Raw genomic sequence first — 26,496 nt, forward strand, 5'->3', positions numbered from 1 at the left:
TTTGCTAAAAACCACTTGTTCGTGGATACATTAATATATATAATAGCTCGTGTCCCCAAGAAGAGGACCACGAAGAAAAAAAAGAGACTGTTAGTTGGAAGAAATGGTGTTTTATCCTTTGAACTCTTTGTTTTTTGCTTTTTTTTTTTTACCCCGTTTGGGCCCCTAGGAGTATGGCTTGGCTCCCTGGAGGTCCATATGGCCCACACAGAGAATCACTGCTTTAAAGCATCTTAAGTCACCAGTCCTAGCGTCTCGATCAGAATAACATCATCCCAAGACACGCTGTTAATACTCTTGCAGTGTTCCCAGACACACGCATCCTCCCTCAGCTACACTTTCTCAGAAGGAAGTGTTTTTCTTATTAAATATCACATATGTCGTATGCACGCCGAAAGTTGTATATTAGAGCAACCCACTATTTGTTTTCGTTTTTTAATTTGGAGCAGATACACAGCATAGGTTACTTCCAAAGCCGTCACTTTAACGTACTGACGAGGTCTGAGCGGTTTAACTTAAGAACCCAATAGCTCTCCTGAGCGTAACTAGTAGGGATATTTTCCATTTTGCTTATATTTTTCTGACGCGACCCAATGAAATGGAACAAATTGTAAGTATGAAATGCGGAATATGAAAAATATGAACAGTTCTCCTTGCTTTGTGATTATAACATATACTGTAAGCATGGATTAGTTACAATAGAAGCAAGTTAATAATGATAAGTGAAACTTGATAATGCTGGAAATGGAGTATGTTCAAAGCGCTGAACATCACCAGATGTTTCCATATATAAAATTAAACAGAGTCAGCATGGGTACACCAGCTATTGTTCCACCACTGAACGGTCATCGCGTGACTAAGACCCGCGTCGGGCGACATTTCCCCGACAAAGGAAATACCATCATTCCCCCCTTTCCACGTCTTCATTTTTTTTTCGTATAATTCTCACGTTTTTCTGGAGCGAGTCTGTGTCCGGTTGTGTGGGATGACCGATGGTTCGTGCAGGCGCACCTATAGGATGGTCCCTGGAGCTTGTATGGGATGGCTGAGGCCTCATGCAGACACACTTGTAGGATGGTTTCATATTGTATCGTTGAAATCTCCAAGAACGAGAAGGCTAGAACAGTGAGTGGGAGAATGTGTCTCCTTTTGTGTTTGCCTATTTGTGGGTGACGCTGGTGCCATGATTGTTATTGTTACCCCTCTCCTGTGATTCACGCCCTACCACTTGTCTTCCATCCATATTTCTGACCCTTCCTTTCTCTCGCTCTGTCCCTGTCTCTCTGATGTCGGCAGCCCACTTGAAGCTAGTGAATTTCAGCAAATCCTTTAAGAACTTCGGTACACAACGTACTACAGGCATCACTTTGTATACACAGCACAATCGTGCAGGCCTCTCCTAATTAAGCACGATCAGAATTTAGAAAAGGTGTTAGGATATACAAGCAGACTAGTTTTATAGCTGAGGGGGATATACTATGAGACCATGGAAACTGAACCTGATGAAGACGACTACGGGAGACATGATTTCAACATACAAATCATATAAATATTAGGTATTAGTAATTTTTCAGTCTATGGAGTAGGAAAGTGGAAAGAACTAGATGTGGAGGCGGAGGAAAAACTCCATACACTGCTTTAACACGGAATATAATAGGTCCCAAGAAGCCAGAAATCATTATTGTCGGATGATGAAGCTTAATAGGCAAGGCCAAAATCCAAAACTCGACCCTAGCCAACAAATCTTCGAGTACATATTGAATTAGCAAACAACTACCGACTGGTCATAAAGGGTGCCACCCTGTCCTTGGACCTATTATGTGCCTCTGCAGTCTTTCTGCCACCGCCCACAGGATGCACCTGGAGTGCAAGTTAAAGCCATCAAACTAAAGACTTATCTTAAACATCAACACACACTCAGATATTGATCACAGATATAAAAAAAAGATCCACGGTAAGTCATAAATATAAGGCAACAGACTGTAAGACGTAAAATATAAACAGAGATCGTAGAAGTTAGCTTAGTTATATTGTAGTAGTTTGACAGTTGGTAATACTGAGACGTCCTGAAGGAACCTGGTACCATGTCAAACTAATACATGTGAGACACGTCATATATACTGACAGACGGGAAGGCGAACACGTACGCAAGTGTGTGTGTGTGTGTGTGTGTGTGTGTGTGTGTGTACTCCCTTATTTGTGGTTGCAGGGGTCGAGACTCGGCTCCTGGCCCCGCCGCTTCACTGACCGCTACTAGGTCCTCTCTCTCCCTGCTCCATGAGCTTTCAGCCGGAAAGGGACTAAACTCAGCAAAGTGGAAAGTTAAGCTGCGGTGTTCCTTCTTTCTTGTGTTCTTGATTCTATCGCTTTGCCATGCCTATACATAAAACTATGTATGGAACCTGCCTCCACCAATTCGTCAAGGCAATTCCATTTTCTGGTCTCCTTGTGATTGAAGAAATACTTCCTGACAACCCCGTGACTCGACTGCTCTGGTACACTTGCTCCCTCTCCACTCTATCAAGTCCTTTGAGTGTTGTTTTGATGTCGCTACCATTCCTTCCTGTTTTTTTCTATCTAATGTCATGTTCAGTTCATTTACACCTCTTCAAGAGTTCATTTTCTTTCTGATACTCTGGTCTCGTTGCCAACCACAGTACTTTGTCCAATTTTTAGATATGCTTTATGAAGCGAGGGTTCCAAGATGGGACTGACTGACATCGTATAAAAGGTCGTGAATGAGTCCTGAAGACTCCTGAAGGCTAATCCTAGGTTCGTCAAACTAGCATTCGTTGCAGAGGTTACTGGACTGATGTGTCCCTCCGGTGATATGCTAGGAACCACGCTCACCCCTAGATCTTTGTCTGAGTGAGGTTTGACGCCTCTGTGTACTCGCCTGCTTGTAGTTGGAAGGATTCAGCCTCAAGCTCCTGGACCCGCCTTTCAACCTGATGATTGCTAAATTTACTCCCAAGCATCGTGGCCCCGATCGTACCTAATCTTAAAAAAAAAATGTATGGAGTCTCCCTCCACCACTTCGTCATCGAGATCATTTCACTCCCCAAGCACCCTGAGGCTGAAGAAATACATCCAACCATCCCTGGCCTCAACTATTCATATTTTCATTAGTTTTACATCAACAGACAAAATATATCCGATTTAGTCCCACGTGGAATGTCATTCGCGTAAACCAGAAACAGTACCGGTCTTAACACCAATCCTTGCGGAATCATCTATTCTAACGTCTCTTCCCTGCCTGTGCCTCAAGTTCTTGACCCACCTTCTTGTTGGGGGTACACTGTCAAATACCCTTTTTCTATTGGTTTTAAAAAAAATACAATCCACCCATCCCCTTCTTTGTCTCGCGTCTATTTGTCATAGAATTCCAATAAGTTAAGACCAGATTGTCACTCTTGAACCCATGATAGTTGTTTACGAAACCGCTTCACTCCAATTGTTCTACTAATTTCCTGCTGATAATCTCAGTTGTCTTGCATGGTATGTGTATCACAGAAAATGGTCTGTAGTTTACCGCTTCCTGTCTGTCACCTTTCTCAAATGTAGGAACTACTTTCACTGTCTTCCAGATCTCTGGAAACTGCCCCGTATCGTTTGGGCAATGCTTCTGATCCATTTCGCGGAATCCATTGCGGGCCGCGCGCGCGCACATATACACACACACATGCACACGCGCACGCGCACACATGCACGCGCAAACACACATGCACGCACAAACACACATGCACACACACACATGCACGCACACACATGCACGCACACACGCACACACACACGCACACACACACGCACACACACGCACACACACACGCACACACACGCACACGCACGCGCACACACATGCACGCGCACACATACACACATACACACATACACACACACACACACACACACACACACACACACACACACACACACACACACACACACACACACACACACACACACACACACACACACACAGAAACGAGTATGCACAGATAAGGAGGGAAGCCCAGCGACAGTATGAAAACGACATAGCATCGAAAGTCAAATCTGACCCGAAACTGCTGTATAGCCACATTAGGAGGAAGACAACAGTCAAGGACCAGGTGATAAGGCTGAGGAAAGAAGGTGGAGAACTCACAAGAAACGATCAAGAGGTATGTGAGGAGCTCAACACGAAATTTAAGGAAGTATTTACAGTAGAGACAGGAAGGACTCTGGGGGGACAGACCAGATGGGGACACCAGCAAGGAATACACCAACAAGTGTTGGACGACATACATACAGATGAGGAGGAGGTGAAGAAACTGCTAAGGGACATCCATACCTCAAAGGCAGTGGGACCGGACATCTCCCCGTGGGTCCTTAGAGAGGGAGCAGATATGTTGTGCGTGCCACTTACCACAATCTTCAACACGTCCCTGGAAACTGGGCAACTACCTGAGGTATGGAAGACGGCAAATGTAGTTCCCATTTTTAAAAAAGGAGACAGAAAAGAGGCACTAAACTATAGACCTGTGTCATTGACGTGTATAGTATGCAAAATTATGGAGAAGATTATCAGGAGGAGAGTGGTGGAGCACCTGGAACGGAACAAGAGTATAAATGCCAACCAGCACGGATTCACGGAAGGCAAATCCTGTGTCACAAACCTTCTGAAGTTTTATGATAAAATAACAGAAGTAAGACACGAGAGAGAGGGGTGGGTTGATTGCATCTTCTTGGACTGCAAGAAGGCCTTTGACACAGTTCCTCACAAGAGATTAGTGCAGAAGCTAGAGCATCAGGCGCATATAACAGGAAGGGCACTGCAATGGATCAGAGAATACCTGACAGGGAGGCAACAACGAGTCATGGTACGTAATGATGTATCACAGTGGACACCTGTGACGAGCGGGGTCCCACAGGGGTCGGTCCTAGGACCAGTGCTATTTTTGGTATATGTGAACGACATGATGGAAGGGTTAGACTCAGAAGTGTCCCTGTTTGCAGATGATGTGAAGTTAATGAGGAGAATTAAATCTGATGAGGACCAGGCAGGACTTCAAAGAGACCTGGACAGACTGGACACCTGGTCCAGCAAATGGCTTCTCGAATTTAATCCTGCCAAATGCAAAGTCATGAAGATAGGGGAAGGGCACAGAAGACCACAGACAGAGTATAGGCTAGGTGGCCAAAGACTGCAAACCTCACTCAAGGAGAAAGATCTTGGGGTGAGTATAACACCGAGCATGTCTCCGGAAGCACACATCAATCAGATAACTGCTGCAGCATATGGGCGCCTGGCAAACCTGAGAACAGCATTCCGATACCTTAGTAAGGAATCATTCAAGACACTGTACACCGTGTATGTTAGGCCCATACTGGAGTATGCAGCACCTGTTTGGAACCCGCACTTGATAAAGCACGTCAAGAAACTAGAGAAAGTACAAAAGTTTGCGACAAGGTTAGTTCCAGAGCTAAGGGGAATGTCCTATGAAGAAAGATTAAGGGAAATCGGCCTGACGACACTGGAGGACAGGAGGGTCAGGGGAGACATGATAACGACATACAAAATACTGCGTGGAATAGACAAGGTGGACAAAGACAGGATGTTCCAGGGAGGGGACACAGAAACAAGAGGCCACAATTGGAAGTTGAAGACACAAATGAGTCAGAGAGATAGTAGGAAGTATTTCTTCAGTCATAGAGTTGTAAGGCAGTGGAATAGCCTAGAAAATGACGTAGTGGAGGCAGGAACCATACACAGTTTTAAGACGAGGTTTGATAAAGCTCATGGAGCGGGGAGAGAGAGGGCCTAGTAGTAACCGGTGAAGAGGCGGGGCCAGGAGCTAAGACTCAACCCCTGCAACCACAAATAGGTGAGTACACTAACATTCACAAGGTCCTCTCCACATTCCTTCACGCCCATGAACACGTCTGCATTTACAAACACATTTTCTCATACATGTTTGTGATGGAACTTTTATCAGCCACACCAACACTCTTATCGGCAGATTTCTGCCACATTTTCTCGCGTAACTATATATGTGCAAAGGCCAAAAATACAACAAAATATTTCAGCGTGTGTGTACTCACCTAATTGTGGTTGCAGGGGTGGAGACTCAGCTCCTGTGTGTGTGTACACTCACCTATTTGTGGTTGCAGGGGTCGAGACTCAGCTCCTGTGTGTGTGTGTGTGTGTGTGTGTGTGTGTGTGTGTGTGTGTGTGTGTGTGTGTGTGTGTGTGTGTGTACTCACCTATTTGTGGTTGCAGGGGTCGATTCGCAGCTGGCTCTGCCTCTTCACTGACTGCTACTAGGTCCTCTCTCTCCCTGCTCCATGAGCTTTATCAACCCTCGTCTTAAAACGATATATGGTTCTGCCTCCACTACGTCACTTTCCAGGCTATTCCACTTCCTGACAACTCTATGACTAAAGAAATACTTCTTAACATCCCTTTGACTCATCTGAGTTTTCAACTTACAATTGTGACCCCTTGTTTCTGTGTCCCACCTATGGAACATCCTGTCTTTGTCCGCCTTGTCAATTCCTCGCAGTATTTTATATATCGTTATCATGTCTTCCCTGACCCTCCTGTCCTCCAGTGTCGTCAGGCCGATTTTCCTTAACCATTCTTCGTAGGACAATCCCCTTAGCTCTGGGACTAATCTTGTTGCAAATCTTTGCACTTTCTCTAATTTCCTGACTTGGTTGACCAGGTGTGGATTCCAAATTGGTGCTGCATACTCCAGTATGGTCCTGACGTATATAGTGTACAGAGTCTTGAATGATTCCTTACTGAGGTATCGGAACGCTATTCTTTGCTTTGCCAGACGCCTGTATGCTGTGTGTGTGTGTATACTCACTCAGTTGTACTCACCTAGTTGTGGTTGTAGGGGTCGAATTACAGCTCCTGGCTCCGCCTCTTCACTGGTGTGTGTGTGTGTACTCACCTAGTTGTACTCATCTAGTTGAGGTTGCAGGGGTCGAGTCCAAGCTCTTGGCCCCGCCTCTTCACTGGTCGCTACTAGGTCACTCCCTGAGCCGTGTGCTTTATCAGACCTCTGCTTAAAGCTATGTATGGATCCTGCCTCCACTACATCGCTTCTCAAACTATTCCACTTCCTGACTACTCTGTGGCTGAAGAAATACTTCCTAACATCCCTGTGATTCATCTGTGTCTTCAACTGTGTGTGTGTGTGTGTGTGTGTGTGTGTGTGTGTGTGTGTGTGTGTGTGTGTGTGTGTGTGTGTGTGTGTGTGTGTGTGTGTGTCCAAATTAAAAAAAAATGTAATAAATATTGGTTACTGGCACAAACAAGTCTTAATGGAGACAGTTTGGGCCCATGTCTCTTGGCGCCATCAATAAAATGCCTTAATTTTGATATTTCCAACTTATTATGGCTGTGTTGTAACACAAATTAATGTGCATCAAGCGTCTGTCTTATTTGCCCTTCAGTGCTTTCTGCTGAGTGGGTATGTTGGAACGTATGTGTTCCCTCAGTGGCTTCACCTGCAGCCTTGTTCTTTTGTGTATGTACCAGCGTGGCTTGACATCAGGTGACCGAGTGACTGAGTGCACCCGGGTTTGAACTTTCTACGAGAAGAGACGTACAGTGAAGTTTACGCTGCTGACAGTAAGTTCATTTAGGCACAGTTACACATAGGTACAATTATCATACATAGCGTAAATTACGTAGGTGTTAGTCGACTGTTGTGGGTCATATCCTAGTGACGAGGAGCAAAGGACTCAGTGGAAATGAGTATTGCAAAAACGACATTTGTTGATAGATAAGACACGCGTGCAATACCTGGTTATCTTTAATGAGATATGTCTCGCTTACCAGGAACTTTATCAGTCTGAGAGAGAGAGAGAGAATGAACATTGAATCTTTTGTAGTGGCGCCAGTAGGAATGGAGCGATACATGGTCGTGTGGACAAGGCTCACTGGCGGAAGTAGGTCAGGCCCATAAGGTGAGCCAGAGATTTAGCAATCAAGTTGTTGTCTTGTATTCTATGTATCAAGAAGACATGGTGTTGCTATCTAACCTACTTCTTAGAAACACAACAGCTGAACATCTGCAACATCCACCCAGCTGTCCACCCACCCCTCACCAACACCGTCTATCCATTCTTCCACCCACCCACTCATTCATTCGTCCTCTTACCAATCCACTAGCCTGTGAACAAGCAAAACATTCCTGGCTGAACAGAGCGTGCGCACTGCCGCCCTTGGAGTACAGATAAGACACAGAGGAGCGTCATTAGGGCCGCTGCTGCCTTTATCCCCCTCACCTTTAATGCATGCTTTATCACAACACACTGTGCATGCAGATGACCAGGAAACATGTATATGTATATTTTAAGAAAAAAGAGAGAGGGAAGAAAAGAGAATAGAGAAAGATTTTTTGCATTTCTACCCCAAGGGACGAATTTATTAAGCAGCGCCGCTCATCATGTGAATATATTTCTCTCTCAACCGATTTTTTTCCTCCCCCGTTTTGTCTAGCTTCTTTTTCACTTCATGTTCCCGTTGCTGCTGCTGCTGTTGCAACTATTGTTTGTCCAGCTGTTTTGGTACTGGTTTTATAACTTTTATTTTCAAGCAACGACAGCAGTTTCTGCTGTTACTGTCGCTGCTGTTTTTGTTGTACTTGTCATGTATCCTTGACTATATTTCCTCATATTACGAAATTTCGTCCTTATGTTAAGTCGGTGGCTGCTGTTGCTGGTGCTCTTGATTATGTTGATGGTGATGCTGTTGATGCGGGTGTTAGTGGTGCTGATGCTAAGTAAGTTTTTATTCAGGTTCAGATAAATACAGTTACATAGATTATAATACATAGCAGCATATGTATAAGATTACCGAGTCAAAGTGACTTATTTCCATTGGGGTCCTTGTGATAAGTGTGCTATTGATGTGGGTGCTGTTTCTGCTGCTGTTGATGCTCGTGCTGTTGCTATTTGTGCTTCTGTGTCTTTTGTTTTTTTTTAATTTTCTCCAAATACATCTGCGAGAGATGTTTCTGGGCCAGTTACTCGCTACACGTTACCTGGCTGTGTCCCGTTAGAGCCGATCCTGTCTCTCCACCCACCGTTAGGACCTCGGGGGCTACTGCTCCAACCAGGTCATTATTATAATCATAGGAGTGATGGAAGGTATTCAGACTCAATTCAGGGAACCGTAGCATAGATCCAATTCCCTAGATCAAGAGCCCCTCACCAGCGTCAAGGAGCCTCCCTTGAGGAGTCCAACCAGGTCAGCAAGGGAGAATGATTTCTGGCAAGAGAACCACAGGTCGGGCGCTTTCAACATGCCTGCCCGTGATTTCCGATGAGAGTAACACCACGTCAATAGCTTTCAACATGACTGACCATGAAAGGTACAGGTCATTACAGAGAACACGTCTTGGTACAATTTTTTCCTCATGATCAATGACACGTTAAATGTGTGATGTCTATTAACCACAGCTGCCACTGCAACTAAAGCTAACAATAATAAAGTAGGCCTTAGACAGGAATACCTGATGTCACCATGGTTATTCAATATATTTATAGATAGGGTTGTAAGAGAAGTGAATGCTCGGGTGTTGGGAAGAGGTGTGAGAGTGAAAGATAAGGAATCTAACACAAGATGGAAGTTGTCACTGTTGCTTTTTGCTGATGACACTGTGTTTTTGGGAGGTTCTCCAGAGAAGTTACAGAGGTTGGTGGACGAATTTCGGAGGGTGTGTAAAAGAAGGAAATTGAAAGTCAACGTAGGAAAGAGCACGGCGATTAGTATAGCAGAAAATATGTAATGAAAGATTAGATATCAGATTGGAGGGAGGGAGATGGAGGTTGTGAATGTGTTCAGATGTTTGGGAGTTAACTTCTCAGCAGATGGGTCTATGAAAGATGAGGGAAAAAAAAGTGAGTGGTGTACTGAGAGAATCTGTGGAGACATGATGTTATGCATGGAAGCAAGGCGGTAAATGTATGAGTATAGTGGTATCGACACTTTTATACGGGTGTGAGGTCAATGTGTGGTGTGAATATTATGCAGAGAATCCATAGCTTGGAGGTTAGGAGGTGCAGGGTTTCTAAAAGTATTATCCAGAGGGCTGAGGAAGGGTTGTTGAGGTGGTTCAGACATTTAGAGAGGATGGAACAAAATAGAATAACTTGAAGGGCATATGAATCTGTAGTGGAAGGCAGGGTAGGGGTCGTCCTAGAAAAGGTTGGAGGGGGTAAATGTGATTTTGTTTGCGAGGGGCTTAGACTTCCAGCAAGCATGCATGAGCGTGTTAGATAGCGAGTGGAGGCAAATGGTTTTTTATGACTTGACGTGCTGTTGGAGTGTGAACAAAGTAACGTTTATAAAGGGATTCAAGGAAACCGGTTAGGCGGGGAGTACAGTGCCTGTGCTCTGAAGGAGGTGTGGAGTTATGTTGCAGTTTTTGAACTGTAATGTCGGCACGCCTCTGGCAAGACAGTGATGGAGTGAATGACGATAAAAGTGTTTCTTCTTTCTCGGGTCACCCTGCTTTGGTGGGAAACGGCTGATGTGTTAATAATAATAATAATAATAATAATAAATATTACAATAATGATAATTTTGGGTTTAAAGCCTACCTACTGCACTAGGGAACCGTTCAAGCCACCGTCTAGGCACTGATATCAAGGATAGGTTAATCCCTGTAGGTGAGTGGTACAGCATTTGACTCTCAAGCGAAAGGTCATGGGTTTGATTTCTGAGCTGGGCCAGACATACACCTGCTGCCTCTGTTCACTTAGCTTTAAACCTGTAGCTAGATTTTAGTCGCCTTTTGCATGTGGCATACAAGGGTGTGGTAATATACCTTACATAGGGCTGGACTTGAAAATGAGTCGAGGTATAACACCTCGCAGCCTGTAAACTGAACATAAAAAGCCTAATAAAACAGGGTTTAAAATCTCTGTGTAATATTTATCAAGTGAAGTTTCCTGTTTATATTTGCAATATATTCCAACTTATTTCACTCAAACTACAAAATCCATTCGGTAAGCAAGCGATTGCTGTGCTAACCTACCATACGGCCAATGGCTACCACATTTGGTGGTGTGTTAGACACCCCGACCGCAGCAGCAGCGCATGCCAGCGGCTGCTGCTTGCCGTGCCCCCGCCTTATGGCTAACGGCACCATAATGGAATACTTTACGATATCCTCATTGCCCTACTGACGTCTTTCAGCTCAGACTGACTTCAACACTGTACGTGGCCGATCCTATGTGATGGAATATAACAGAGAATCACAGCTAGCTCTTGTTTTCACCTTGTAACTATCATATGGAACAGGGTGGCTGCTCTTTGACGACGTATCCAATTTTGCCATGACAAACATGGTACAGGACACTATTTGCAAACAAAACCATCATTTTAAAGATAATGTTTCGCCCACACACAGTTTTTTTCAAGTCAATACATGGCACATCCGACATGATAATTTATACAAAAAAGGTGAGGTGAAGATAGGAGTAGTTGTGGTTGCATCAGATTGCAGGTCACCTGAACAGTGCGTCGTAGAGAAATATTCTGAGCAAGTAACCCAGCAACTTGACACCACCACTCGGTCATCCATTACTTGACTACGCCTGCCTTCACTTCACCTTTTTTTTTTTTTTTTTTTTTTGCATATATTGTCTAAAATAATGCTTTTGCATCAGATAATACTGTATTACTATACCTGCCAGAAATCCTGCTCTCTCATAATATGACAGAGGGTTTCAGATAATTTTCTTGACAAATACAAGAGCAACATCATCCAGATTAGCGGTAATTGGAGGATGTTGCTCTCACAGAAACGAATACGAATAGCAGAAGAAAATAATGAACATAATTGAGGAAATGAGTGACAAGAACATTTGAAATCCACATTGTATGACCTTTTCTTCCCGTCCTTACTACAAGCTCACGGAGAGGTGGGAGAAAGTGAGGTAACGTTGGATGCTGGAAGCGCAGATTGTGCGCCACCCGCATTAGCTTTCTTAGTCTTGCTGGAGACTTGAGAATTCCTCATCACTCAAAAGGACATCGCCTCGCCCTTTTCTGTTTGTAAGCCCGGTCGTCTTATCTTGACTGGAAATTCTTTCAAAGGTTCAGTCTAGCTGTTACTCGAGACAAAAACAAATTCCTTCATCATAAACACACCAGGGAAGATATTAAGAGATGCCTCTTGACCCCACCGTCATTGTGAGTCCAGCAACTTATTTAAAAACAAGTTTCTACATCAGGACTCAAGGCTCTCGTGCCTCGGCAAGTCCAGCATACCTTTGCTGTTGCTGCTGCTGCTGCTGCAGCAGCTATGAGCTCTCACATCCTACTCGTTTAGCCTTGGCCCAGTTCCTACACCAGCGGACTGACTCATGCTCTTACCTACCTACTCGCGAACAACGTGTATTCATATTCTGCACAATTGAACCCTCAATGAGAAAATAAAACAGAACTAGTAGGCTTAGATATGCAGGACTTTTATTTTCCCCAAGAGTTTTTGTTTACGTCAGTACCCAGGGTATATAATACTTCTTTGTTGGGATAGACATAATGTATCTATCCCGCGATAGATTATAGTCTTGAGCTGTAAGCTACCATTGTTGCCACAAATAACTTTTTATTAGACTGCAGATACCAACTTGGGAGATAAGTAACATTTGTTCGTATGATTATATTCCACCCAACACCAGCTGAAATTTCACACCGCCTGTACAGTATTGTTACATGACTTTCATCCTAAAAGGGGCAATGATAACCTTTATTTAGTTTGGTAGTTCTTCGAATGTGATATTCCCCATTCTTACCCACTGAGTAGTGTTAATGACTAGCCATTCTCATGCCAGTTTATTTAAGAACAGAAAATAAACTGGCGCAACTGGGCGTCTACATTGCAAACTGAACCGTTTGCAATCCTAATGGTGCTAAAGCTAACTTATTACACTGAGCTTGACTCTATCATGATTACTGATTCTGTGTCATCACTGAATGCTCTTAACTTATATGACGACTCCAATAACATGCTCATTGCAGAAGCCAGGTACAGATACTCAAAAATCCGAGACAAAGGAATTAATGTACAATTGCTATGGATCCCATCACACATTGGATTACTCCTTCATGATAAAGTTGATATGTTAGCAAACAAGAGTACCCAGAAGGAGAATGTAGAATATAACTTTGGTATATCTGTGGCTAGCACTGGGAATAATATTAGGAGAGAAAATGATTGTTATAGGAATGCAGTTAGAAGCCTAAGTAGATCTATAACCCACTATGATAACATGAACAAGTTTATGGAGCAACTTGCAATGTGAACAGACTGATGTTGTATTGGCCAGGCTTAGGCTTGGTTACAAGTACTTCTGGCAGTTTGGGAGACACACAGATGATCAAACTAAATGTAAATTATGTGATCAGGCCTATGGTCACTGTCTTGAACACTATGTGTTTAATTGTCCACTTATTGAGGAATAGAGATAGACAGTATAATAACCTATGTGACATGTCAAGATATCTTATTAATGAAAATAAGATACCAGATATACTAAGCAAATTTCCTAAATTTGCTTGTAACAGATAACTGAACTATAGATATGTAGATATAGATCCATATGTATTCCTGTTAACTCTTTGGGGGCCTAGTTCCTTGGCTTTTTGTGTATCCATATGCTCTTGTGCTACCGTCCACAGGATGGATATGGGGGTGCACAATAAACTAGCCACTTCGGTGGCAAAATCTAAAAATCACGCCAGTTTGGTGGCATCCCACATATTTCTACAATCACACATGAAGTCTATATACATGAAAGTTGTGTATTTCTCCTTGTATATAGGCGTAGTGTTTAATCCTTATTTTAGGTGTTAAAGTATTCCTGATTGGTGGTGTAGCGCCTTAATGACCCTCGTGTTAGACTATATGCTGAACTAAACTAAACCTATCCTCAGACGTGATGGTCACACTCAACATGCATATCCAAACTCCCTGTCTTTGTGCATTTTATTAGCTATTGCATAGTATCCCTTCAAGGGAGGTTCCTTGACGCTGGTGAGGGGAATTGGTTATGTGCTCCAGTTCCTTGAAATAAGCCTGAATACCTTCCATCCCCTCCTCTGGGTTTAGCGCTTCCCCATGATTATCATAATATGCAATATTATTATATGATAATCATGGGGAAGCGCTAAACCCGGAGGATTATACACCGCCTGTGGGGAGGGGATGGAAGGTATTCAGGTTTAATTCAGGGAACTGGAGCACATATAATGAATTGTACAACGAAAACAGCTTATTATGCAATATTATTATTAAGTTGTTTTTCGTTGTACACTTAATTACATGTCCTATAATTATATTTTTTCTATTGATTCAGTTGATTCAGTGATAGGTGTGGTGAACCAGTGAGGTGATTAACCCGTGACCGAGTGAAGGTAATCGGTTAATTACATTAACTGTAATTTAAATTACAGGTGAATTTAGTGATAATAAAGATTTGGTCTGACAATATTCACGGGAAAACGTAATATCTGTAGGGGCTATACAGCGTTGGCTATGTAGGACAAAAGATGCCAAATAATGGTTGAAACTGTGCAGTGTTAGAGGTTGGTCATTCAACGTCTCTCCATCGCCTGATTATGTACTCCGTGTCCATGTGGGCTGTAGTTACACCATACTCGACCTGTGGGCTGTAGTTACACCATACTCGACCTGTGGGCTGTAGTTACACCATACTCGACCTGTGGGCTGTAGTTACACCATACTCGACCTGTGGGCTGTAGTTACACCATACTCGACCTGTGGGCTGTAGTTACACCATACTCGACCTGTGGGCTGTAGTTACACCATACTCGACCTGTGGGCTGTAGTTACACCATACTCGACCTGTGGGCTGTAGTTACACCATACTCGACCTGTGGGCTGTAGTTACACCATACTCGACCTGTGGGCTGTAGTTACACCATACTCGACCTGTGGGCTGTAGTTACACCATACTCGACCTGTGGGCTGTAGTTACACCATACTCGACCTGTGGGCTGCAGTTACCCCACACTCGACCTGTGGGCTGTAGTTACACCATACTCGACCTGTGGGCTGTAGTTACCCCACACTCGACCTGTGGGCTGTAGTTACACCATACTCGACCTGTGGGCTGTAGTTACACCATACTCGACCTGTGGGCTGCAGTTACCCCACACTCGACCTGTGGGCTGTAGTTACCCCATACTCGACCTGTGGGCTGTAGTTACACCATACTCGACCTGTGGGCTGTAGTTACACCATACTCGACCTGTGGGCTGCAGTTACCCCACACTCGACCTGTGGGCTGTAGTTACACCATACTCGACCTGTGGGCTGTAGTTACACCATACTCGACCTGTGGGCTGCAGTTACCCCACACTCGACCTGTGGGCGGTAGTTACACCATACTCGACCTGTGGGCTGCAGTTACCCCACACTCGACCTGTGGGCTGTAGTTACACCATACTCGACCTGTGGGCTGTAGTTACACCATACTCGACCTGTGGGCTGCAGTTACCCCACACTCGACCTGTGGGCTGTAGTTACACCATACTCGACCTGTGGGCTGTAGTTACACCATACTCGACCTGTGGGCTGCAGTTACCCCATACTCTACCTGTGGGCTGTAGTTACCCCACACTCGACCTGTGGGCGGTAGTTACACCATACTCGACCTGTGGGCTGTAGTTACCCCATACTCGACCTGTGGGCTGCAGTTACCCCATACTCTACCTGTGGGCTGTAGTTACCCCACACTCGACCTGTGGGCGGTAGTTACACCACATTCGACCTGTGGACTGTAGTTACACCATACTCGACCTGTGGGCTGTAGTTACCCCATACTCGACCTGTGGGCTGTAGTTACCCCATACTCGACCTGTGGGCTGTAGTTACACCATACTCGACCTGTGGGCTGTAGTTACACCATACTCGACCTGTGGGCTGTAGTTACACCATACTCGACCTGTGGGCTGTAGTTACACCATACTCGACCTGTGGGCTGTAGTTACCCCATACTCGACCTGTGGGCTGCAGTTACCCCATACTCTACCTGTGGGCTGTAGTTACCCCACACTCGACCTGTGGGCGGTAGTTACACCACACTCGACCTGTGGGCTGTAGTTACACCATACTCGACCTGTGGGCTGTAGTTACCCCATACTCGACCTGTGGGCTGTAGTTACCCCATACTCTACCCGTGGGCTGTAGTTACCCCATACTCGACCTGTGGGCTGTAGTTACACCATAATACTCGACCTGTGGGCTGTAGTTACCCCATACTCGACCTGTGGGCTGTAGTTACCCCATACTCGACCTGTGGGCTGTAGTTACACCATACTCGACCTGTGGGCTGTAGTTACCCCATACTCGACCTGTAGGCTGTAGTTACCCCATACTCGACCTGTGGGCTGTAGTTACCCCATACTCGACCTGTGGGCTGTAGTTACCCCATACTCGACCTGTGGGCTGTAGTTACACCATACTCGACCTGTGGGCTGTAGTTACCCCATACTCGACCTGCGGGCTGTAGTTACCCCATACTCGACCTGTGGGCTGTAGTTACACCATACTCGACCTGTGGGCTGTAGTTACACCATACTCGACCTGTGGGCTGTAGTTACACCATACTCGACCTGTGGGCTGTAGTTACATAATACTCGACCTGTGGGCTGTAGTTACACCATACTCGACCTGTGGGCTGTAGTTACCCCATACTCGACCTGTGGGCTGTAGTTACCCCATACTCGACCTGTGTTCTGTAGTTACCCCATACTCGACCTGTGGGCTGTAGTTACCCCATACTCTACCTGTGGGCTGTAGTTACCCCATACTCTACCTGTGGGCTGTAGTTACCCCATACTCGACCTGTGGGCTGTAGTTACCCCATACTCGACCTGTGGGCTGTAGTTACCCCATACTCGACCTGTGGGCTGTAGGTACCCCATACTCGACCTGTGGGCTGTAGTCACCCCATACTCGACCTGTGGGCTGTAGTTACCCCATACTCGACCTGTGGGCTGTAGTTACCCCATACTCGACCTGTGGGCTGTAGTTACCCCATACTCGACCTGTGGGCTGTAGTTACCCCATACTCGACCTGTGGGCTGTAGTTACCCCATACTCGATCTGTGGGCTGTAGTTACCCCATACTCGACCTGTGGGCTGTAGTTACCCCATACTCGACCTGTGGGCTGTAGTTACCCCATACTCGACCAGTTGGCTGTAGTTACCCCATACTCGACCTGTGGGCTGTAGTTACCCCATACTCTACCTGTGGGCTGTAGTTACCCCATACTCTACCTGTGGGCTGTAGTTACCCCATACTCTACCTATGGGCTGTAGTTACCCCATACTCGACCTGTGGGCTGTAGGTACCCCATACTCGACATGTGTTCTGTAGTTACCCCATACTCGACCTGTGGGCTGTAGTTACCCCATACTCGACCTGTGGGCTGTAGTTACCCCATACTCGACCTGTGGGCTGTAGTTACCCCATACTCGACCTGTGGGCTGTAGTTACCCCATACTCGACCTGTGGGCTGTAGTTACCCCATACTCGACCTGTGGGCTGTAGTTACCCATACTCGACCTGTGGGCTGTAGTTACCCCATACTCGACCTGTGGGCTGTAGTTACACCATACTCGACCTGTGGTCTGTAGTTACCCCATACTCGACCTGTGGGCTGTAGTTACCCCATACTCTACCTGTGGGCTGTAGTTACCCCATACTCGACCTGTGGGCTGTAGTTACCCCATACTCGACCTGTGGGCTGTAGTTACCCCATACTCTACCTGTGGGCTGTAGTTACCCCATACTCGACCTGCGGGCTGTAGTTCCCCCATACTCGACCTGTGGGCTGTAGTTACCCCATACTCGACCTGTGGGCTGTTACCCCATACTCGACCTGTGGGCTGTAGTTACCCCATACTCTACCTGTGGGCTGTAGTTACCCCATACTCGACCTGTGGGCTGTAGTTACCCCATACTCGACCTGTGGGCTGTAGTTACCCCATACTCTACCTGTGGGCTGTAGTTACCCCATACTCGACCTGCGGGCTGTAGTTACCCCATACTCGACCTGTGGGCTGTAGTTACCCCATACTCGACCTGTGGGCTGTAGTTACCCCATACTCGACCTGTGGGCTGTAGTTACCCCATACTCGACCTGTGGGCTGTAGTTACCCCATACTCTACCTGTGGGCTGTAGTTACCCCATACTCGACCTGTGGGCTGTAGTTACCCCATACTCGACATGTGGGCTGTAGTTACCCCATACTCGACCTGTGGGCTGTAGTTACCCCATACTCGACCTGTGGGCTGTAGTTACCCCATACTCGACTTGTGGGCTGTAGTTACCCCATACTCGACCTGTGGGCTGTAGTTACCCCATACTCGACCTGTGGGCTGTAGTTACCCCATACTCGACATGTGGGCTGTAGTTACCCCATACTCGACCTGTGGGCTGTAGTTACCCCATACTCGACATGTGGGCTGTAGTTACCCCATACTCGACCTGTGGGCTGTAGTTACCCCATACTCGACCTGTGGGCTGTAGTTACCCCATACTCGACTTGTGGGCTGTAGTTACCCCATACTCGACCTGTGGGCTGTAGTTACCCCATACTCGACCTGTGGGCTGCAGTTACCCCATACTCTACCTGTGGGCTGTAGTTACCCCACACTCGACCTGTGGGCGGTAGTTACACCACATTCGACCTGTGGACTGTAGTTACACCATACTCGACCTGTGGGCTGTAGTTACCCCATACTCGACCTGTGGGCTGTAGTTACCCCATACTCGACCTGTGGGCTGTAGTTACACCATACTCGACCTGTGGGCTGTAGTTACACCATACTCGACCTGTGGGCTGTAGTTACACCATACTCGACCTGTGGGCTGTAGTTACACCATACTCGACCTGTGGGCTGTAGTTACCCCATACTCGACCTGTGGGCTGCAGTTACCCCATACTCTACCTGTGGGCTGTAGTTACCCCACACTCGACCTGTGGGCGGTAGTTACACCACACTCGACCTGTGGGCTGTAGTTACACCATACTCGACCTGTGGGCTGTAGTTACCCCATACTCGACCTGTGGGCTGTAGTTACCCCATACTCTACCCGTGGGCTGTAGTTACCCCATACTCGACCTGTGGGCTGTAGTTACACCATAATACTCGACCTGTGGGCTGTAGTTACCCCATACTCGACCTGTGGGCTGTAGTTACCCCATACTCGACCTGTGGGCTGTAGTTACACCATACTCGACCTGTGGGCTGTAGTTACCCCATACTCGACCTGTAGGCTGTAGTTACCCCATACTCGACCTGTGGGCTGTAGTTACCCCATACTCGACCTGTGGGCTGTAGTTACCCCATACTCGACCTGTGGGCTGTAGTTACACCATACTCGACCTGTGGGCTGTAGTTACCCCATACTCGACCTGCGGGCTGTAGTTACCCCATACTCGACCTGTGGGCTGTAGTTACACCATACTCGACCTGTGGGCTGTAGTTACACCATACTCGACCTGTGGGCTGTAGTTACACCATACTCGACCTGTGGGCTGTAGTTACACCATACTCGACCTGTGGGCTGTAGTTACACCATACTCGACCTGTGGGCTGTAGTTACCCCATACTCGACCTGTGGGCTGTAGTTACCCCATACTCGACCTGTGTTCTGTAGTTACCCCATACTCGACCTGTGGGCTGTAGTTACCCCATACTCTACCTGTGGGCTGTAGTTACCCCATACTCTACCTGTGGGCTGTAGTTACCCCATACTCGACCTGTGGGCTGTAGTTACCCCATACTCTACCTGTGGGCTGTAGTTACCCCATACTCGACCTGTGGGCTGTAGGTACCCCATACTCGACCTGTGGGCTGTAGTCACCCCATACTCGACCTGTGGGCTGTAGTTACCCCATACTCGACCTGTGGGCTGTAGTTACCCCATACTCGACCTGTGGGCTGTAGTTACCCCATACTCGACCTGTGGGCTGTAGTTACCCCATACTCGACCTGTGGGCTGTAGTTACCCCATACTCGATCTGTGGGCTGTAGTTACCCCATACTCGACCTGTGGGCTGTAGTTACCCCATACTCGACCTGTGGGCTGTAGTTACCCCATACTCGACCAGTTGGCTGTAGTTACCCCATACTCGACCTGTGGGCTGTAGTTACCCCATACTCTACCTGTGGGCTGTAGTTACCCCATACTCTACCTGTGGGCTGTAGTTACCCCATACTCTACCTATGGGCTGTAGTTACCCCATACTCGACCTGTGGGCTGTAGGTACCCCATACTCGACATGTGTTCTGTAGTTACCCCATACTCGACCTGTGGGCTGTAGTTACCCCATACTCGACCTGTGGGCTGTAGTTACCCCATACTCGACCTGTGGGCTGTAGTTACCCCATACTCGACCTGTGGGCTGTAGTTACCCCATACTCGACCTGTGGGCTGTAGTTACCCCATACTCGACCTGTGGGCTGTAGTTACCCATACTCGACCTGTGGGCTGTAGTTACCCCATACTCGACCTGTGGGCTGTAGTTACACCATACTCGACCTGTGGTCTGTAGTTACCCCATACTCGACCTGTGGGCTGTAGTTACCCCATACTCTACCTGTGGGCTGTAGTTACCCCATACTCGACCTGTGGGCTGTAGTTACCCCATACTCGACCTGTGGGCTGTAGTTACCCCATACTCTACCTGTGGGCTGTAGTTACCCCATACTCGACCTGCGGGCTGTAGTTACCCCATACTCGACCTGTGGGCTGTAGTTACCCCATACTCGACCTGTGGGCTGTTACCCCATACTCGACCTGTGGGCTGTAGTTACCCCATACTCTACCTGTGGGCTGTAGTTACCCCATACTCGACCTGTGGGCTGTAGTTACCCCATACTCGACCTGTGGGCTGTAGTTACCCCATACTCTACCTGTGGGCTGTAGTTACCCCATACTCGACCTGCGGGCTGTAGTTACCCCATACTCGACCTGTGGGCTGTAGTTACCCCATACTCGACCTGTGGGCTGTAGTTACCCCATACTCGACCTGTGGGCTGTAGTTACCCCATACTCGACCTGTGGGCTGTAGTTACCCCATACTCTACCTGTGGGCTGTAGTTACCCCATACTCGACCTGTGGGCTGTAGTTACCCCATACTCGACATGTGGGCTGTAGTTACCCCATACTCGACCTGTGGGCTGTAGTTACCCCATACTCGACCTGTGGGCTGTAGTTACCCCATACTCGACTTGTGGGCTGTAGTTACCCCATACTCGACCTGTGGGCTGTAGTTACCCCATACTCGACCTGTGGGCTGTAGTTACCCCATACTCGACATGTGGGCTGTAGTTACCCCATACTCGACCTGTGGGCTGTAGTTACCCCATACTCGACCTGTGGGCTGTAGTTACCCATACTCTACCTGTGGGCTGTAGTTACCCCATACTCGACCTGTGGTCTGTAGTTACACCATACTCGACCTGTGGGCTGTAGTTACCCCATACTCTACCTGTGGGCTGTAGTTACCCCATACTCGACCTGTGGGCTGTAGTTACCCCATACTCGACCTGTGGGCTGTAGTTACCCCATACTCGACATGTGGGCTGTAGTTACCCCATACTCGACATGTGGGCTGTAGTTACCCCATACTCGACCTGTGGGCTGTAGTTACCCCATACTCGACCTGTGGGCTGTAGTTACCTATACTCGACCTGTGGGCTGTAGTTACCCCATACTCGACCTGTGGGCTGTAGTTACACCATACCCGACCTGTGGGCTGTAGTTACCCCATACTCGACCTGTGGGCTGTAGTTACCCCATACTCTACCTGTGGACTGTAGTTACCCCATACTCGACCTGCGGCTGTAGTTACCCCATACTCGACCTGTGGGCTGTAGTTACCCCATACTCGACCTGTGGGCTGTAGTTACCCCATGCTCGACCTGTGGGCTGTAGTTACCCCATACTCGACCTGTGGGCTGTAGTTACCCCATACTCTACCTTTGGGCTGTAGTTACCCCATACTCGACCTGTGGGCTGTAGTTACCCCATACTCGACCTGTGGGCTGTAGTTACACCATACTCGACCTGTGGGCTGTAGTTACCCCATACTCGATCTGTGGGCTGTAGTTACACCATACTCGACCTGTGGGCTGTAGTTACCCCATACTCGACCTGTGGGCTGTAGTTACCCCATACTCGACCTGTGGGCTGTAGTTACACCATACTCGACCTGTGGGCTGTAGTTACCCCATACTCGACCTGTGGGCTGTAGTTACCCCATACTCGACCTGTGGGCTGTAGTTACCCCATACTCGACCTGTGGGCTGTAGTTACACCATACTCGACCTGTGGGCTGTAGTTACCCCATACTCGACCTGTGGGCTGTAGTTACCCCATACTCGACCTGTGGGCTGTAGTTACCCCACACTCGACCTGTGGGCTGTAGTTACACCATACTCGACCTGTGGGCTGTAGTTGCCCCATACTCGACCTGTGGGCTGTAGTTACACCATACTCGACCTGTGGGCTGTAGTTACCCCATACTCGACCTGTGGGCTGTAGTTACCCCATACTCGACCTGTGGTCACACTATTCACTTCATATTGTTTTTAAAAACTATTGTTTTGTTATTATCATGAACATTAATAAAGTTAGAGGTAAGTGGAAGTATTAACTAGCACAAAGGGTAATAGAGACAAAAGGATAAATACCTCTGGTCTAGGGTATCAGTAACAGGAGATGGAGTGTGACAGTAGGATGGTGCAAGGGTGCGCGCGCGCGTACCCCTGGCTGCTGAGACTCAGTCTTTGCAACTCCTGGTTGCAACGGTTGAGTGTCAACTCCTGGCCCGAGTGTGTGTGTCTACCTATTTCTAACTACTGGAGCAGAGCTATGACCATGGTATCCCTTATTCCTTATATATATATATATATATATATATATATATATATATATATATATATATATATATATATATATATATATATTTATTTATTATTTTTTTATTATCACACTGGCCGATTCCCACCAAGGCAGGGTGGCCCGAAAAAGAAAAACTTTCACCATCATTCATTCCATCACCGTCTTGCCAGAAGGGTGCTTTACACTACAGTTTTTAAACTGCAACATTAACACCCCTCCTTCAGAGTGCAGGCACTGTACTTCCCATCTCCAGGACTCAAGTCCAGCCTGCCGGTTTCCCTGAACCCCTTCATAAATGTTACTTTGCTCACACTCCAACAGCACGTCAAGTATTAAAAACCATTTGTCTCCATTCACTCCTATCAAACACGCTCACGCATGCCTGCTGGAAGTCCAAGCCCCTCGCACACAAAACCTCCTTTACCCCCTCCCTCCAACTTTTCCTAGGCCGACCCCTACCCCGCCTTCCTTCCACTACAGACTGATACACTTTTGAAGTTATTCTGTTTCGCTCCATTCTCTCCACATGTCCGAACCACCTCAACAACCCTTCCTCAGCCCTCTGGACAACAGTTTTGGTAATCCCGCACCTCCTCCTAACTTCCAAACTACGAATTCTCTGCATTATATTCACACCACACATTGCTCTCAGACGTGACATCTCCACTGCCTCCAGCCTTCTCCTCGCTGCAACATTCATCACCCATGCTTCACACCCATATAAGAGCGTTGGTAAAACTATACTCTCATACATTCCCCTCTTTGCCTCCAAGGACAAAGTTCTTTGTCTCCACAGACTCCTAAGTGCACCACTCACCCTTTTCCCCTCATCAATTCTATGATTCACCTAATCTTTCATAGACCCATCCTCTGACACGTCCACTCCCAAATATCTGAATACATTCACCTTCTCCATACTGTCTCCCTCCCATCTGATATCCAATCTTTCATCACCTAATTTTTTTGTTATCCTCATAACCTTACTCTTTCCTGTATTCACTTTCAATTTTCTTCTTTTACACACCCTACCAAATTCATCCACCAATCTCTGCAACTTCTCTTCAGAATCTCCCAAGAGCACAGTGTCATCAGCAAAGAGCAACTGTGACAACTCCCACTTTATGTATGATTCTTTATCTTTTAACTCCACGCCTCTTGCCAAGACCCTCGCATTTACTTCTCTTACAACCCCATCTATAAATATATTAAACAACCACGGTGACATCACACATCCTTGTCTAAGGCCTACTTTTACTGGGAAATAATTTCCCTCTTTCCTACATACTCTAACTTGAGCCTCACTATCCTCGTAAAAACTCTTCACTGCTTTCAGTAACCTACCTCCTACACCATACACCTGCAACATCTGCCACATTGCCCCCCTATCCACCCTGTCATACGCCTTTTCCAAATCCATAAATGCCACAAAGACCTCTTTAGCCTTATCTAAATACTGTTCACTTATATGTTTCACTGTAAACACCTGGTCCACACACCCCCTACCTTTCCTAAAGCCTCCTTGTTCATCTGCTATCCTATTCTCCGTCTTACTCTTAATTCTTTCAATAATAACTCTACCATACACTTTGCCAGGTATACTCACTTTTATCCCCTTTGCCTTTATACAAAGGAACTATGCATGCTCTCTGCCAATCCCTAGGTACCTTACCCTCTTCCATACATTTATTAAATAATTGCACCAACCACTCCAAAACTATATCCCCACCTGCTTTTAACATTTCTGTCTTTATCCCATCAATCCCGGCTGCCTTACCCCCTTTCATTTTACCTACTGCCTCACGAACTTCCCCCACACTCACAACTGGCTCTTCCTCACTATATATATATAATATATGTATATAAATATATGTATATATATGTATATATATATATATATATATATATATATATATATATATATATATATATATATATATATATATATATATATATATCTATATTTCAAATAATGGCTGTAGCAGTTGCTACTTCATCTTGTTGTCCTTATTGCCGGTAGCCGTTATGTATTTATTATTATAATCAAAAAGAAGCGCTAAACCACAAGGGCTATACATTGCCGGTAGCCGTTATGTAGCTCTTGGGCCTTTTCTAACATCCACATTTTTTGTTTAGGTCTTGGAACCACACAATGCATTAATGTGTGTACTGCTTGTGAAGGCTGACATTTCAAACGGGAGTAGAATGAAATTAATTCTGAGCGGGAAATGGTTATAATCATAACCACAATTTTTAAAGGAATGGACCGGTAAGCCAGCGGAAGGCCTCGGCCAGATAACGAAAACCTCCAGCGGCGGCTCATACGACTAAGACCCGCATCAGGAAACACTTGTCCTGTTTACCTGGAGGTTATTCCGGGGATCAACGCCCCCGCGGCCCGGTCCACGACCAGGCCTCCCGGTGGATCAGGGTCTGATCAACCAGGCTGTTACTGCTGGCCGCACGCAGTCCACCATACGAACCAGAGCCCAGCTGATCCAGCACCAACTTTAAGTATCTGTCCAACTCCCTCTTGAAGGCAGCCAGGGGGTCTATTGGTAATTCCCCTTATGCTTGGTGGACTCTGGACACTTATTGTCTTTTCTCTTAGAGTGCCAGTGTCGCCTCTACTTTTCATTGGGGGTATTTTGCACCGCCTGCCCAGTCCTTGACTCTCGTAGGGAGTGATTTCTGTGTGCAGATTCGGGATCGTTCCTTCTAGGATTTTCCAGGTGTAGATTATGATATATCTCTCTCGCCTACGTTCCAGCGAGTACAAGTCAAGTGCTTCCAGGCGTTCCCAGTAGTTAAGGTGTTTGATGGAACTTATATGTGCAGTAAATTATTATTATTATAATCAAGGGGGAAGCGCTAAACCCAGAGGATTATACAGCGCCTGGGGGAGGGGGGGGATGTGGAAGGCATTCAGGCTTAATTCGGGGAACTGGAGCACAGATCCAATTCCCTAAATCAAGAGCCCCTCACCAACATTAAGGAACCTTCCTTGAGGGGTATGTGCAGTAAAGGTTCTTTGTACATTTCTAGGTCTGCAATTTCACCTACTTTGAACGGAGATGTTAATGTACAGCAGTAGTCCGGCCTAAAGAGAACAAGTAATTTGAAAAGGATCATCATTGGCTTGGCATCTCTATGTTTTGAATGTTCTCGTTATCCATCCTATCATTTTATTTGCAGATGTGATCGTGGCACTGTTGTGATCCTTGAAAGTGAGATCCTCAGATATTACTACTCCCAGGTCCCTTACCTAATCTAGTTCTGAGAGCTTACCACAGCCACGTATGTCCTCGCATCATGAAAGATATCTAGTGCTACTGGGTACATGATGTTTGTAGGACTGTTGGCCTAGTGGTTAGAGCGTCGTGGATTTTAACTGGCTTCCCACGAGGCGGGCTAAAATAACACGGGTTAGATCCCCGGCTAGTCGCAGTTTGTTAATTGCATAAACTTGAATAATAAATTTTATTCTGCCTTTCTCTTACCTATTTCTTTTTATTTCAGCTTCTTTCTTTCCCTCTTACATTTC

At 46.4% G+C, this 26,496-nt stretch overlaps 1 protein-coding gene across 1 annotated transcript in view; it reads left to right on the top strand.

Annotated features, from left to right (window-relative positions):
- Positions 1–26,496, top strand: part of LOC128693490 (follistatin-related protein 1) — a 68,218-nt gene that overhangs the window by 17,004 nt on the left and 24,718 nt on the right. The window lies entirely within an intron of this gene.

This window comes from Cherax quadricarinatus, chromosome 57 (genome assembly GCF_038502225.1).
Source record: "Cherax quadricarinatus isolate ZL_2023a chromosome 57, ASM3850222v1, whole genome shotgun sequence".
Lineage (NCBI taxonomy): Eukaryota > Metazoa > Arthropoda > Malacostraca > Decapoda > Parastacidae > Cherax > Cherax quadricarinatus.